Genomic DNA, 17,411 nt, shown 5'->3' on the forward strand with positions numbered 1-17,411 from the left:
GTGGGTGGGTGGGTTGGGGGGTCTAAATGGTTTGTGAAATCAATCAATGGAGGTGTGGCTTGGCAGCTCATCGACACTGCAGCCTTTATTTTATGGTGTTGATGCTGCCAACGTGCAGAGTCTGAGGAGTGGTCGCATACAAACGCGGTACATGCAGCATCAGAGGATTTGGTGCATGTGCATTTTACACACAAGCCGCTTTGTCTTAACCTGTTCCAGCTATTAATGTGGTGTGTTTTTTTTTCCATGTTAGCGAGTAATCTCCCACTGGTAGTGGGGGGCTAGACAAAGATGCATTACAAAGTCAAGATTAAATCCTTTAAACTACTCAAGTAATCAATATAAGAAAACCGTAGATTGTTTTTTCCTCCCTTGTGACTCTAATGCCGATGCAAAGACTACAGCAATATTTACTAATATTTACTTTATACTGTGGGCGGCACGGCGGTCGAGTGGAGGCTCGGCCATCTCTGTGTGGAGTTTTGCATGTTCTTCTCGTGCATGCGTGGGTTTTCTCCCGGGTACTCCGGTTTCCTCCCACATTCCAAAAACATGCTAGGTTAATTGGCGACTCCAAATTGTCCATAGGTATGAATGTGAGTGTGAATGGTTGTTTGTCTATATGTGCCCTGTGATTGGCTGGCCACCAGTCCAGGGTGTACCCCGACCCTCATGAGGAAAAGCGGTAGAAAAATGAATTTATACTGCATATTTTTTATCATGTTAAGAATCATCACACATCATAAACACTTCTATGCTAGGACTACGTTAAAAAGCCATAGCATTTCAGTATGTGGAATCAAACTATGGAATGGATTGAGTTAGGACCTCAAACAATGCACAACGATGAGCCAATTCAAGAAACAATACAAGCAGTTGATGTTTGCTAAATACAAGGATGAAGAGTCTTGAACCAGTCATGAAATAAAAATAAAAATAAAAATAAAAATAAAAATAAAAATAAAAATAAAAATAAAAATAAAAATAGAAATAGAAATAGAAATAGAAATAGAAATAGAAATAGAAATAGAAATAGAAATAGAAATAGAAATAGAAATAAAAATAAAAATATTAAATTAATTAAATTCTTCTTCTTATTAATATTATTATTATTAAATTAATTATAAAAAATAAACTTAAATTATATTAGGAAAGCAGGAAGTGAACAAATGTAACAGTTACTGATTGTAAAAGTACCAGATGGAGGGGTAGGATTTAATAAGCTTTGCTTCTTCCTACTCCTTTTGGACATGTGGAACTGTGAACTGATTATGTGATGCATTCAATTGTAATCTGATGCGTGTTCAAATGAAATTAAATCATTACCATTACCATCAATGTGCACGTGTCCTGCACATTGCTGCGACTGTAAATTCCAACTAATGTCGACCTGTATTTAACCTCCCAGAAAAAATTTCACAACTTGACAAAAGCCGTTTCCTTAGCCTAGCATCTTCATTCGAGTGGACAAGCAGCGCATCAATAATATAAAGGCTTCCGTGCAAAGGGGAAGCGGGTAAGAGAATGTATATATATATTGCCATGTGTGTGCGTTCAGAGCCAGACAGCAGCTTAAGAGATGACTACATGTAGTCTTCAGGGAATGGAGGGCATGGCCTTTAAGATCTACATTATGTTGTTTCCTCACATTTGCTGGCATCAGGGAAGAAGTCATGACTTTGTAAATGTCACCTGCACCATATTTTAATCCAATTGTGTATAGTTTCTATACACACGTTCTGTATATATGCCTCTTAGACCAAGAAACATGCGAGATAGTTCACATTTGTGCGTTTTCATCTCAGCGATGCATAGCGAGGACAGGGGTCAGTGTATCGTAGGCGTAAACACAAATTCCTCAGAGAAAAAGCAGACACGAGAGGTCGCGTCAGTGGAGTCGGTCCCTATTGTGGAAGCAAAGGCATCCGTGCTCAGTTTAACAGCTACCGAGCATGCAAACAACCCGAATGCAATGCTAAGTCGACGGCTTATCTGAATCACAAAAAAAAAAAAAATGGGCACCAGTGCAAAAAATGCCTTAACACAAAACAAACAGTTTGTGCGGCGTTCGACTTAAATTGAATCATGCACAGCCTGACTGTGACTGCACTTGTTTTGGGTGCGACAAACAATGACTCACATGCATTAGCTAACATTTAAAAACAGCTGGATTGCCTGCACAGTGTTTACCCACAGGGATGTAATCTATCTGTGGTGGTGAAGTATATTGCGCCCTAATTTGCTTGATTGGGCATGACGCACTTTTATGAACATCAATATTTCCATTTTTTTTAATATTATTACAGCCTTCTAGGCATAAACTCCAATATAATCACTTTTTCTTGTATTATCCAATAGTCACAATAAGAAAAATGAGACATAAATAAATAATAATAATAACAATGACATAAATAAATAAGACATAACATAGTAATACTACATATACTACATATAATCACATTTTTTAAATCTTCTGAATGCCTTAAATTTGTATATATATATATATAAGACATACATAAATAAGACATAATATAGTAATACTACATCTAATCTTTTTTTAATCTTCTGAATGCCTTAAATTTGTATTTATATAAGACATAATATAAGACATAAATAAATAAAAGACATAATATAGTAATACTACATATAATCAATTTTTTTTAATCTTCTGAATGCCTTAAATTTGTATATATAAGACATAATATAAGACATAAATAAATAAGACATAATATAGTAATACTACATATAATCACAATTTTTTTTAATCTTCTGAATGCCTTAAATTTGTGTATATATATAAGACATAATATAAGACATAAATAAATAAGACATAATATAGTAATACTACATATAATCAAACATTTTTTAAATCTTATGAATGCCTTAAATTTGTATATATATATAAGACATAATATTAGACATAAATAAATAAGACATAATATAGTAATACTACATATAATCACATTTTTTTTTAAATCTTCTGAATGCCTTAAATTTGTATATATATATATAAGACATAATATAAGACATAATATAGTAATACTACATATAATCACAATTTTTTTTAATCTTCTGAATGCCTTAAATTTGTATTTTAGTTCATTTTATGCATGGAAATACAGCAAATTTGCTTATATGCATTTTTAAAAATAATAATAGACCTTATTCAACCATGAAACTGCGATTATTGATTTATTGATCTATTTTTGAAAACCTGTAATAGATTGAAGCCATTGAGGGATTACTGTATATGAATATTATCAATCTTCCACAATTGAATACAATTCTAGTGTGAGACATAAGCACCAGTACAAAATAAGGTATGAATATATATATATTATATGCAAAAAACTTCAATAAAAAGACAGCAACGGCACTGAAGCAAAGGTCACCCAACAAAGATAAAGAATGATGAGAACTAATGAGCCGAGAACTTACGACTGACAGCAGATGCCATGTAACCAAAACAATAGAAAACAACACTTAAGACAGATAGCACTTTCCATCTGTTTTACGAAAAAAGGTCCCAACATCATCATTAGCGCTTAGTTGTTTCAAACCTAAAAACTTTATTTTAAGCACTTTTTCTTTTCCTTTCCACAGACAGGGTGTTCACCGAGAAACATTTGCAAAGTAGCCATCCACAGCTTGAGTAGCATTCTGTGCACAGACATGGAGACAGTGGGTGCACTGTGGAGGACTTGGACTCACTCCAGAGCCTCTCGAGAACATTCCATTGAGAGTCTGCTCGCCGGTTGGCCGCGAGGCTGGTAAACAAACACGACAACACAACACTACATCGGCCCCGACAAAATTCTCTTGAGGGAAAAGGGAATTTTGAATCCTTTATATTCTGGTGACCGAATACAATTTGTATTGATTTATTGATATTTTTACAAGTCTGCAAGGGACATACTTCTGATTGTCCAACATTACTATTAAAGTACATTAAAAGTACTTTACATAAGAGTCCATTTTGGCTTGAACGCTATCAGATACTGTATAACTCCTTAAATGATGAACTGGTCTGACAGCTGTCATGCATTTATAAAATCTCAACAGAATAAGGTATCTTGTTTTCCACACATATGGCAACACATATGCATATGGCAACTGACACAAAAATGACACTTTATAACGTTTTAGACCAATAAAGACACAAACTAAAGCTACAGAAGCTGTAATACATCTAATTAAAGAGTATATGGATACAATACATGACGCCTGAACGCATCCTGATCTGTAAAAATGTACCAAACAGCCATATTTTGTAGTCAAAAATGAATTGAAAGACTGAAAATCATAAATTAGCATCCTAATTAAACAACACTTCTGTCTAAAAAAAAAAAAAAAAATTCTCAACCCAGTCACGTATCACATATACTGTATAGTTATATATCATATTACAGATACATTGTCTCCATGGTAGAAGCGTATTAGGATGTATTCAATAACAAAAACCATCCAGTATTCTCTGTATCATTCATGTAGTCTGTAAAATACATTAATACAACTATTTCTATAGGGGATGATAAACTATGTTAATTTAGAAACAAGTGCGGCAAAGCATGCTGGGAAGCAGCAAACTCAATGCCCAAACAGAGCAACTTCCTCAATGTCTCCATATAATATTGTTATATTTGTAATTTTCTATGTGTTATTATAGCTTCCACTGGTGTTTGTTGACAACTTAGTGATTTGGTTGAATTCCCTCTTAGTTTCACAGTAGAAAAACTTCTTCTTCTTTCTTTCTTTTTGGGCTTTTCCCTTCAGGGGTCGCCACAGCAAATCTGTCTCTCTCACATGTCCGAACCATCTCAGTCTGGCCTTTCTGACTTTATCTCCAAGGTCTCTAACATTTAATGTCCCTCTGATGTTACTCATTCCAGATCCTATCCATCCTGGTCACTCCCAATGAGCACCTTAGCATCCTTCTACCAATATATTCACTATCTCTCCTCTGGACATGTCCCAACCATCTCAGTCTGGCCTCTAACATGTAATGTCCCTCTGATGTTACTCCTTCCTGATCCTATCTATCCTGGTCACTCCCAATGAGAAACTCAGCATCCTCATCTCTGCTACCTCCAGTTCTGCTTCCTGTCTTTACCTCAGTGGCACTGTCTCTAGACCAAACAACATGGCTGGTCTCACCACCGTTTTGTATACCTTTTCCTTTCATTTTAGCCGAAACTCTTTTTCTCCACCTGTGTCCACCGACACGCTTCTTCACCTCCTTTTCACAATCTCCATTGTTCTAAACTGTTGACCCCAAGTACTTAAAATTCTCCACCTTCTGTATCTCTTCTCCCTGTAACCTCACTCTTCCACTTGGGTCCCTCTCATTCACCACACATATATACTCCGTCTTGCTACGGCTAATCTTCATTCCTCTCAACATACACAGTAGAAAACCTGAAGCGGCAAATACATTTATTGCTACATTGCCCGACCTCCATATGATTGACAGAACATGACTGACTGTCGCTCCTCGCCAAAGGCTGCAACACCACCCACATCAACCATGACATTATGTGCCGCAACAGCAGAAAAAAAATGGACATTACAGCCATTTCAACCTGGGGAAAAAAATAGAAAATGCTGACGTTACAGTTGGAGCACCACGTTTTTGGGCTTGTAGGCGGGAGGGCAATCGAGAGGCATTGGCGTATTATTTGTATTTTGCTGTAACACGTTAAAAAAAAAAACAAAGAGCAACAAAAACTAACAAACTAGTGATATACAAAAACTTAGTAACCCTATAGTTACAAAACTAGAACAACTATCACAAATATTATCTTGAAGCTCATGGTAACGGAACATACCATCAACATATACCATCATTTTAAAATATTATTATTTATTCTAAATTATTTGTACAAATTACTGTTTACACTGTACATTGTTCATATTTGATGTCATTTATTTATTCTCCACATTATTATTTATTATTTTATGGGAGCCAGGCAACGACATTTCATTGGCAATTTCACTGCTGTGTTATTGTGCAATGACAATAAAGAAAGTCTAAAGAAATCTATTTATAAACAATTAAAAAAATGATCACATGCATCGTGCAGACGGAATTGAATGAAGTTGTTAAATGGTTAAAAATTCCCACCCCTTGCAAACAATACACAGGATGTACACACCATGAGGAACAATAAGGACCAGCCCAGCGTTTTCGGATACCCCCCTAAATGACCTCTTCTTTTACTTTGAACAGGTTTTGTTGATTTAATCATTTCTGAAGCAGGGATTTAAAAAAAATAATTAACTAAAATAATAAATAAATTATAAATATGTATAAATAATATATAATAAATAAAAAAATAAAGGAAAAAACACTGTAGTTGGGATAGCAGTGACAATTGGGAAGTAGTAAGACTCAAATGATTATTTAATTTTAGGTATTTTAAAGAATATTTTTCTTTTTTTTTCCTCTCACATACTTTTATTTTTCAATCTCACGGAAACAATACCATCACATTGATGTTTTTATACCCATGTTAGCTTGTGATGACTGATGATAGGATGACTAATAATGAATGAACTGGTTGCTCTTGGCGAGTGGTTGGGTGCCTCAAGCTGGGTGAGGGTGGTTGGATGTGGGGTTTTTATTCTGTGTGGACAAGGAATAATATATGTTTTTTTTGGGATGAGGTTGGAATTTGGGTGTTTGGGGGGGGTGGGACTAGATAAGTCTCGACTTCTTCCCACTCCCTTTCGAACATGTGTACGTTTATATGTACATAGGTATTTTTATTTGTGTTGATTTTGGTTGGTTTGTTGTGCTTTGGATGTTTTTAACGTTCGAAATAAAATAAATTAAATTAAATTAAATGATCAAATTTAATTTAATTTAATTTAATTTAATTTAATTTAATTTAATTTAATTTAATTTAATTTAATTTAATTTAATTTAATTTAATTTAATTTAATTTAATTTAATTTAATTTAATTTAATTTATAAGCTTCTATACAGGCAAAGTAAAAACCGACATATCTACCTGAAAACTGATGTATAAATCTTACATTAGTATTCCTTCATGGTGAATTGTTGTCATATTTTCTGACCTATAAGTTGCATGACCGGCCGTTTTGTCAATAGTATACGTTTTTATGAGCGTCTTAAATTATTTATAGTATGTCTTTATGCGTCTTAATTATTATAACCTACTAAACATGTAATGTAATAGCTGAACACAACCCTGCCCTCGCTTATTGTACTTGATATTACTTTCATGTTCATGAAAGAGCCCCTTGAGACCAACAGAGTTCTCCTCCATAAGAAATAGAAACATTTCCGGTGAAATTGCCACTGAATTTACCAGATCGTTGCGCTTCACGTGCCGTTATGTGGCCTGTGTCCAATAATGTGCGTTGTCTCAGTAAGTCATAGGATATAATCTCACTTAGTATGATCTTAGTCGGACCTCTCACACTTCTACAGAGCACGCACGTAACACATTAACACTTGACTCTTGTGTTAATGTCGACGCCGTTAACACATCTGGTTGTGTGTAAAATGACAAAGTGTGGCAGTCATCGCTATCATACCGTATTTAAAATCATCCCTAAATGATCAGAAATCACTCCACACTCTTTATTGCTCTCTGGTTCTACCATATCTTACTTATTGTGTGGAAATATGGGCTAATAACTATAAAAGCACATCTTCACTCGTATGAATCTTCAAATGTATGGGGGTACTTCGGTACGGGGTACATTATTAAAAAAAAACAAAAAAACAAAAAACAAAACCAAAAAAAAAACCTTAAACTATATTAGGAAAGCAGGAAGTGAACAAATGTAACAGTTACTGATTGTAAAAGTACCAGATGGAGGGGTAGGATTTAATAAGCTTTGCTTCTTCCTACTCCTTTTGGACATGTGGAACTGTGAACTGATTATGTGATGCATTCAATTGTAATCTGATGCATGTTCAAATGAAATCAAACCATTACCATAAATCTGTATTAAAAGTCCTGAAAGCCACAGGCGACATGAGGTACTGCATGTACAACAAGAAGTACATCGATTAATTTACACAATTCATATCTGGTGAAGAATTTGCAGCGAATCCCATAACCACAATGACAACACAAAAGCCCCTTGCCAAGAGCCAGACATGTTTATCCGTGTCTCACTCCTCCTCTCCTGGATTCCTTACATCCCACATCCTCCATCAATACCGGCATGCTGTTGGACTTCATTTAAATAGTTCATATCCATTTAAATAATGTACCCTTGACAGGAGAATCAGCTCCCACACACACAAACGTACAAACACACACACACATAAACACATAATGAAGCGTAAAGTCAATTAGACGTGGAGTTGAGTATCTTCCTTCTGCAGCACAATCATCAACTGTATAGATCTCTAGGGGGTTGAGGGTATGTGTATTAACATGCACTCAATTACGCCCCCCATGCGTGCACACACACACACACACACACAGAGATCAAACACACATGAAAAAAGCAGTAGAGACGTATAAATCCGCAGAGACCACATTTAGTGACTCAAATGCCCAATCCCTTACAGTGCTGCGCCTGTTCAAAAATCATTATTGCAAATTTAATTGTCTCTCACATGATGCATAATGTCAACCTGTGGCATTTTGTAGGTTGTTACCTCCAGCACAAAATGTCAGGGGTGCAAAAGCAAACACGGCTGTGTAGTTTGGCCTTGGTTATCAAATTGAATTCATTCATTATTGCAAAAAGCATTTTTTTAAAAAAAGCTTATGCCAATGGCATTGAGGAATACATGAATTTCACACTGGTATCTAGGTGTTTGTAATGTTACTGTAATGTTCGGTGAGACACACAAGCACCAGACTTGATCACTGGAAATAACAGGCAAAGGTGCAGGTTTGATTTATCTCACAAGGACAATGATCCCTAACGTGGATTGTTGCGGCAGTATCAAAAAACAGACGTCACTTCCTGTCCGTGCCACCAGAACACAATTATGTTTAATATGTCTTATTTTCTCTTATTACGTGTACTGCATTGGGTAATAAGAGTGTAAAGGTGACTTTCATGTCCAGAGAACTCAAATTTTGTTATTGTTTTTGAATATTGTTTTAAGTACTTAAGTAATAAGTACAAAACATATTCCATATAATTTCGGAATTCTACCTACCGGAAATTCACTTATCACTGTCGGATCTGGCTCTAAGTACAAAACATATTCCATATATGTAAATAAGGAATTCTACCTACCGGAAATTCACTTATCACTGTGGGATCTGGCTCCAAGTACAAAACATATTCCATATAAATACGGAATTCTACCTACTGGAAATTCACTTATCACTGTCGGATCTGGCTCTAAGTACAAAACATATTCCATATAAATAAGGAATTCTACCTACCGGAAATTCACTTATCACTGTCGGATCTGGCTCTAAGTACAAACCATATTCCATATACGTAAATAAAGAATACGACCTACCGGAAATTCACTTATCACTGTCGGATCTGGCTCCAAGTACAAAACATATTCCATACAAATAAGGAATTCTACCTACCGGAAATTCACTTATCACTGTCGGATCTGGCTCTAAGTACAAAACATATTCCATATAAATAAGGAATTCTACCTCCTGGAAATTCACTTATCACTGTCGGATCTGGCTCCAAGTACAAAACATATTCCATACAAATAAGGAATTCTACCTACCGGAAATTCACTTATCACTGCCGGATCTGGCTCTCAGTACAAAACATATTCCATATAAATAAGGAATTCTACATACCGGAAATTCACTTATCACTGTGGGATCTGGCTCCAAGTACAAAACATATTCCATATAAATAAGTGATTCTACCTACCGGAAATTCACTTATCACTGTCGGATCTGGCTCTAAGTACAAAACATATTCCATATATGTAAATAAGGAATTCTACCTACCGGAAATTCACTTATCACTGTTGGATCTGGCTCTAAGTACAAAACATATTTCATATAAATAAGGAATTTGACCTACCGGAAATTCACGTATCACTGTCGGATCTGGCGCTAAGTACAAAAAATATTCCATATACGTTAATAAGGAATTCTTCCTGCCGGAAGGAATTCTACCTACCGGAAATGTACTTATCACCGTCGGATCTGGCTCTAAGTACAAAACATATTCCATATAAATAAGGAATTCTACCTACCGGAAATTCACTTATCACCTACCGAGAATTCACTTATCACTGTTGGATCTGGCTCTAAGTACAAGACATATAAGTATAAGACATATAAATAAAAGATAGTAACTGTCCGGCGAAGGGGTGGTACTTAAAACCAACTCACCACTGAGTGAAAACATCAGTCCTTGAGAATACGCCATTCTGTTCTCTCCTTGTATTATAATACAATAAAACATTTACCAGCAAGGAAAAATGTCTTCTAATGAAGGTCAGCAGTGAACAAGAGTTGAGGAGAAAAACAAAAAGATGAATTAAATGAGGAACAATGGGACCTTAGGGGTAGATAAATCCAGTAATTACAAAACAATACAGGCATAGAAAGTGCAGAGCAGGAAAAAAAAAAGTCTGGAAAATGTCCCCCAATGAGCGTATACAACAACATGTTGCATTTAATTAAGGCAAAAAAAAAATGATCAAATCCCAACATATTTCAGGACATCGCTACTGAATCAACCTAAGTTAAAGACTTTTGTGACAGAATGAACTAAAGCAGGGGTTAGGGTTAGACTGGGCTGCATCAGGTTTTCCAAAAAAAAACCCAAAAAACGCATTTATTAAAAACAAAAACATTAAAAAAAAATTCGCTTTGGCTCCAAATTTCTACAAGAAAAGCTCTGATAAAACATTCCACTGTTCTCAAATATCTTACTTTTTATTTTTCTACACAAAGTAATGAGAAAAATAAATAAACAAATCAAGAATAAAGAAAATCAATCAATCAGTAATAAATAAATAAATAAATATAATAATAATAATAAAACGGCAAATAATAAAAACTTAAGAAACCACATATAGTTGGTGGGTCGACAAATGATTTTTTTCCAGATTAAAATGAACAAAGCATTATTAGAGCCCTGTAGACATGACAAAACACGACTATAGTCACATTTATACTCTTTTTATTTACAACATATTGCGCAACTGCAGGGTCTTGAGACACATGCTAACTCGCAAACTAGAGCGCTAGCGACCTAATCGGTAGCCTTCAAGTTATTTCCTTTAAACTTAAATAGCCAAAAACTTACCACTTCCACACAGATAGTGAGGATAACTATTAACAGTTATTTAACCTTTAACATGAACATTAATCAAACGTAATAATTTTTTTCTGGGTACATGACACCATACAGCATCCATATCAAACTTGCGTGGGCCGCACTAACATTAAACATTCATATCAAGGCGGGGGGCCTCAAACTAGTGTCCTGCGGGCCACATTTGGCCCGCTGGCGCGTATTTACAACATATTGCACAACTGCAGGATCTTGAGACACATGCTAACTCGCAAACTAGAGAGCTAGCGACCTAAACGGTAGCCTCCAAGTTATTTCCTTTAAACTTAAATAGCCAAAAATGTACCACTTCCACACGGATAGGGAGGATAACTATTAACAGTTATTTAACCTTTAACATGAACATTAATCAAACGTAATAATTTTTTCTGGGTACATTTCTGGGTACATGACAGCATTAATATCAAACTTGCACGGGCCGCACTAACATTAAACTTTCATATCAGGGCGGGGGCCTTGAACTAGTGTCCCGCGGGCCGCGTGTTTGAGACCCCTGAACTAAAGGGTCTTCAACTCAACATGACCGACCCACCCACCCACTCAGACAAGACTCCCCCCAGTTCTGTTCATTCCATTTATGGATCAATAAAGTCCGTCCAAGTCTAAAGAGGATGACTCGAGTCAAAACTAAAAAGGCTCAATCACACCCATCAATATTCTTCCTTCCACGTTTCATTTCAGGGAATCCATTACATTCCTTCCCAGCCTGTCCTCAAACCACTCCCCACTTTCTAGGGCTGACATAGCTTTCTCAAGTGTTCGCAGTGGAATTACAGTGCTTTGTCATTCCATCAAGTCAGCCTTTCAATTTCCTGTGGGTGGCTGACGTCTGCTGGCTGTCAAGACCGGATAAGACCAGGTATTTGATGTCAGAACTGTGCGCAGGGGGGTCTGAGTTTGAGTCGTGCCGGTTGGCTCAGTGCTTGTCTAAAAAGAGACCCTAAAGCTCTTTGGGAAAGGAAAAAAAAAAGCGATGACAAGAGCGAGAGATTGAAGTCAGTCCAACTCCCGCCTCACAAAGTGACAGCTGAAAGATTAGTGGTTAATTAGCTCTGACCAGTTGACTGGCATGTGGGGGGGAACTGCCCGATCACTTTGCTTTGGAGGGAAAAGGCGAAGAGAATCGGTGCCGCTTCTTGGGGAGAGAGTCCATTGAAAAAGAAAGTAGAGGGAAAATACTGCCAGACTCAAGTTTCTCGTCCACGAATGCACATCTGGGGAGGCGAGATAAGGAACGTGGAATGACAACAAAACGGTGATTGACACCTTGCTCATTATGCGCGTGTCAAACGTCATGTACATTGTTATTTTTATGTACAGCGGGATGGGAATAAAAGGAGGATGAGCCAGGCAACACTTGCAGGACTGTAGGGGTTGGGGGGGGGGGGTGAAAATTTGCAATGAGCAGTACTTAAACGGCATATCCTTGCTGGTGTCATGGTAGCGCTTTTGCCTTTTGTGGCAGATGGCATGGGTTCACTTGCCGGCTTACATCTGGAAAGGGCAATTCGGTGTCAAAATTAAGCAAAAAACTCATTGATTTGCTGTGGTGACCCCGGACATGGAAAAAGTCTTAGATGGAATGTGACCCACTACCAACTACCGTTCATTTTAGTGAACCGGATCATTCCGGTTCATTCAGTAAAAAGATCTGTTCATTTCGGTCTTTTCGGTTGTTAGCCTGTGCATAGATCCGTCAGTCCGTCCACTCATGTTCACGTTCGTTCCGACTCAACAACACACTATGACGTACGTTGAAATCTGAAGTATTAAGACAGCCCTCCGGATCCCAGCGTCTCAGCTCCCCGGGTCCGGCAATTGAACAAGCATTTAAGGGGCGGTGACTTCGTTCATTCCGTTCACAAAAAAAGAACTCGTTCTTTTGACCCGTTTGTTTATGACCGATATACTACTAGTCCCAAGAACCTTCCCAGGAGTGTCCGGCCAACCAAAATGACCCCAAGAGAGCAGCAACGACTCATTGAAGAGGTCACAAAAGACCCCACAACAACACCCAAATAACTGCAGGCCTCACAAAAACAGCCCAGGATGAAAAGAAAACATCAAGGCTAGTCTCAATTTTATCCTCAAGACAATCATGTCATTGATTTGCTGTGGTGCCCCCGACATGGAAATAGATGGAATGTGACCCACTACCAACTACTGTTAATTTTAGTGAACCGGATGATTCCGGTTCATTCAGTAAAAAGATCTGTTCATTTCAGTCGTTAGCCTGTAATCTCCCCTGTGCATAGACCAGTCAGTCCGTCCACTCATGTTCACGTTTGTTCCGACTCAACAGCGGCAACAACACACTATGACGTACGTTGAAATCTGAAGTATTAAGACAGCCCTCCGCATCCGAGCGTCTGAGCTCCCGGGTCCGGCAATTGAACTCGTTCTTTTGACCCGTTTGTTTATGACCGATATACCACTAGTCCCCAGACCCTTCCCAGGAGTGGCCGGTCAACCAAAATGACCCCAAGAGAGCAGCAACGACTCATTGAAGAGGTCACAAAAGACCCCGCAACAACATTCAAATAACCTGACTTGTGAATGGCGTATAGAAGGGTTTAGATTCTGTTCCACAGATGGCGCTAATGCAAACGAAAGACGCTTGCCAACCGCCAATAAACAACAGAAGAAGAAAAAACACCACGAAGAAGAATGCAGTCTGACAACTTTCCGATTGAGCGGGTACAAGATACCTCAATCGGATTGGGGAAAGGAATATTCCATCCCTGTGAATCCGATGATATATTCATTCGAATTGGCACTTTTCTTTCGGAATGAGGTGTATACAAAGGTTACATTCTTTCTGATTGAGCAAATAACCCGAATGGAATTGGAATATTTGGGTCCATTTAAACGTGGCTATTGAAGAGGTCACAAAAGACCCCACAACAACATCCAAATAACTCATGATCTTTGTGAAAATACTCTGTGGTCTATTGACCAGACTTATTTGTCCTGGACTCACATTTGAAATGCCTTTTCTCCTCTAGTTTTTGTCGGTGTACTATATAGTTTTGTTCTATATTGCTGTTGTATTCCTACATTGTAACTTCATTAATTTCTGTATTAATCCCAACAATGGTTGCAGATAAAATATGTAATTGAGGAGCTATATGGAATTTAATGAGCGACGTTAAGGTTGAACTGAGACCTCACACACTTGCATCATTCCATGGATGAAAGTTTTGCCTTTTTTTTTGTCATTCCTCTATCGAAAGGAACACACACACACACAGCGGGAAGCTCAACCAATCATCGTTTATAATAAACCATTTCTCTTGGTGATTATGCTGTTGGCAGCACAGTCATTAGCAATACTTGACAAGAAGAAAGGTCCAGTAGGAATGGCGGTTAAAGTAGCGATGAGATGAATAAAGCCATCAGCTCAGGGCGGGGGACAAGGCAGAGAAGGCTTTAGTGAATTAGCAATATCTTTTCCCAGCATAGATCAATGGTGCATTACCGCAAGCAAGAGGGGTGGGGGGGGGTGGTGGGAGGGGGTGGAAGGGCTAGCTAATAATTTGTGTCTGCCTGACGCATGCTTCCTCTTTTTGTTCCCCTCCCAATTGGCACCACAGAGATCGCTAATCAAACATGATCGCAGCACAAGGAAGGCAGGATTCCGGCAAATAAAAAACATATCAGAATTCCAATATAGACTCAGAAGCAGCCTCATAGGATGATTAAAAAAAAAGTTGTTTGAGATAAAATGGCCACAAGGGTTCAGTTTGATTTTAGTGCCAAACAGGCTCTTGTCCCCACCAGTCTACATTTTGCATTCTGGGTTGTTGTAGATCGGGTCGCAAGGGGTATGCTGGAGCCGATCCCAGTTGACTTTTGCTAACCCTGGACTGGTTGCATAGCCTAGGGGTTACCGATTCTTCGATTAATCAAAACAAGCTTCAGATTAATCATTCATTCATTCATTTTCTACCGCTTTTTCCTCACGAGGGTCGCGGGGGTGCTGGAGCCTATCCCAGCTGTCTTTGGGCGAGAGGCGGGGTACACCCTGGACTTGTTGCATAGCCTAGGGGTTACCGATTCTTCGATTAATCAAAACAATTTCCAGATTAATCAGTTATGAAAAATAATCATTAATTGCAGCTCTCAACAAAATTAGGATGTAAATAAAACTTGGCTTTCACATTGTAAACATCCGTTTCCAAAGTGTGTGTTTGGGGTGGGGGGGGGTCCTGTTATGCTTCACCCAAATAGCCTGCAAGCTTCAGATTAATCAGTTATGAAAAATAATCATTAATTGCAGCCCTCGACAAAATTAGGATGTAAATAAAACTTGGCTTTCACATTGTAAACATCAGTTTCCAAAGTGTGTGTGTGTGTGGGGTGGGGGGTCCTGTTATGCTTCACCCAAATAGCCTGCAAGCTTCAGATTAATCAGTTATGAAAAATAATCATTAATTGCAGCTCTAGACAAAATTAGGATGTAAATAAAACTTGGCTTTCACATTGTAAACATCAGTTTCCAAAGTGTGTGGGGGCGGGGGGTCCTGTTATGCTTCACCCAAATAGCCTGCAAGCTTCAGATTAATCAGTTATGAAAAATAATCATTAATTGCAGCCCTAGACAAAATTAGGATGTAAATAAAACTTGGCTTTCACATTGTAAACATCAGTTTCCAAAGTGTGTGAGGTGGGGGGGGGGTCCTGTTATACTTCACCCAAATAGCCTGCAAGTCTGATTTCGAAAGGAGCGACAATAACAAGCCAACCAGATTCCACACTTGAAGCTACACGTCTTCCTAAGTGCTTCTGTTAATTTATGCATGAAGTGGGAATTATTCAAGAGCGATGTACTGATCATTGTTACCACGGAGATATTAGATCCCACAACTTATTCCACTTGCGCTGCGGTGGACTTCTTAGTTACCAGAATTTTTCTACCGGGATCAATAAAGCACCGCCAAGTTTAATCATCATTACATTAACCTTGGAAGTAATGCAGCACTGAAGAACGCTTACAGAAGATACAGTAAGGTTTTATGAGACAATCCGATTGTTATTCCCCCCTCCTTGGCCCATCTGCTGCAGTTATGGAGTAAAAAGATGTTGGAAAAATACAGACTCATTAGTGAATTCACTCAGCTGTCCTTTCAAATATCTTTCACTTTAAGGTTCCTGCTATCTAATGGATGCATGAGTTCAATAAACCATCTTCCAGAATCAAAAAAAAAAAAAAAGACCACAGAGACACTCAGCTAGTGCATCCCAAGCCCCTCGGTGTATGGATTGCATTCTGGGGAGGCTTTCTCAATACATCACAAGACATTTATTGGTTCCACCAATTCCCTAGAGTTGATCAGTCTCCACAAGGGGGAAGGAAGGAGGGGGGGTCGAATTGCAAAGACAGAATATAGATTGACCCCGCCGCTGTCTACGGAGTGCCTCCTATTAGCCTCAACCCTATTAGAGAGCCATGATGGAGTGTGACAGTGTGTGTGTGTAAGTGCTTGCATGCACAAAGTAAAGGCCGGTATGCTAAACGGGTGCGGCCTAATGCCTTGAATATACAATATAGACAAGTCATTGTTACTGCAGCTGTTATGGATTTAAATTGTCTTTTGGAGTACATTGGTTTGTAAACGATATGTCGTTAGACGCAGGAAAAATAATTCACAATTTCTCATTTTTAGCCTTTTTTTCCAACCACAATGTGTCACACTGCAGAGTGTAAAGCATTACAACTGCAGGGTTTTATCATTGCAGCCTCATATTGAACTGATGACAACTGGTTTTCGGACACAGAAACCAACAGGAGCCAATTTTGCAAGGTTTGGATTTTTTTTTCAATTATTAAAATTTGAGGGCTTTAAATTGTATATATTTTAATTTTGTATATTTTCCATTTTATATTTAAATATTTAAATGGGAAATATCAATTTCAAATTATTATTTTTTTAAATTTGTTATTTTATTTTAATTCATTTATTTTATTTTATTTTATTTTATGTTTTTTACACAACATTATATGTGGGAATAACTGTGGGACCTGGAGCTTCAAACTACAGGGTCTTATAATCGCAGCCTCATATTAAACTGGAATTTTTTCCCCATTATTAAAATTTGAGGGCTTTAAATTGTATATATTTACA

General features: G+C 37.7%; 1 protein-coding gene and 1 long non-coding RNA gene across 7 annotated transcripts in view; one reads left to right on the top strand and one right to left on the bottom strand.

The window, feature by feature from the left end:
- Nucleotides 1-17,411, bottom strand: part of LOC131101388 (exostosin-1c) — a 71,268-nt gene that overhangs the window by 28,574 nt on the left and 25,283 nt on the right. The window lies entirely within an intron of this gene.
- LOC131101392 (uncharacterized) overlaps nucleotides 1-17,411 on the top strand; it is a 37,615-nt gene that overhangs the window by 10,927 nt on the left and 9,277 nt on the right. The window contains exon 3 of the long non-coding RNA XR_009119192.1: nucleotides 3,604-3,770. This is a non-coding gene — a long non-coding RNA (uncharacterized LOC131101392). The remainder of the gene's footprint in view (nucleotides 1-3,603; nucleotides 3,771-17,411) is intronic.

The sequence above is a fragment of the Doryrhamphus excisus genome, chromosome 14 (genome assembly GCF_030265055.1).
Source record: "Doryrhamphus excisus isolate RoL2022-K1 chromosome 14, RoL_Dexc_1.0, whole genome shotgun sequence".
In the NCBI taxonomy this organism is placed as follows: domain Eukaryota; kingdom Metazoa; phylum Chordata; class Actinopteri; order Syngnathiformes; family Syngnathidae; genus Doryrhamphus; species Doryrhamphus excisus.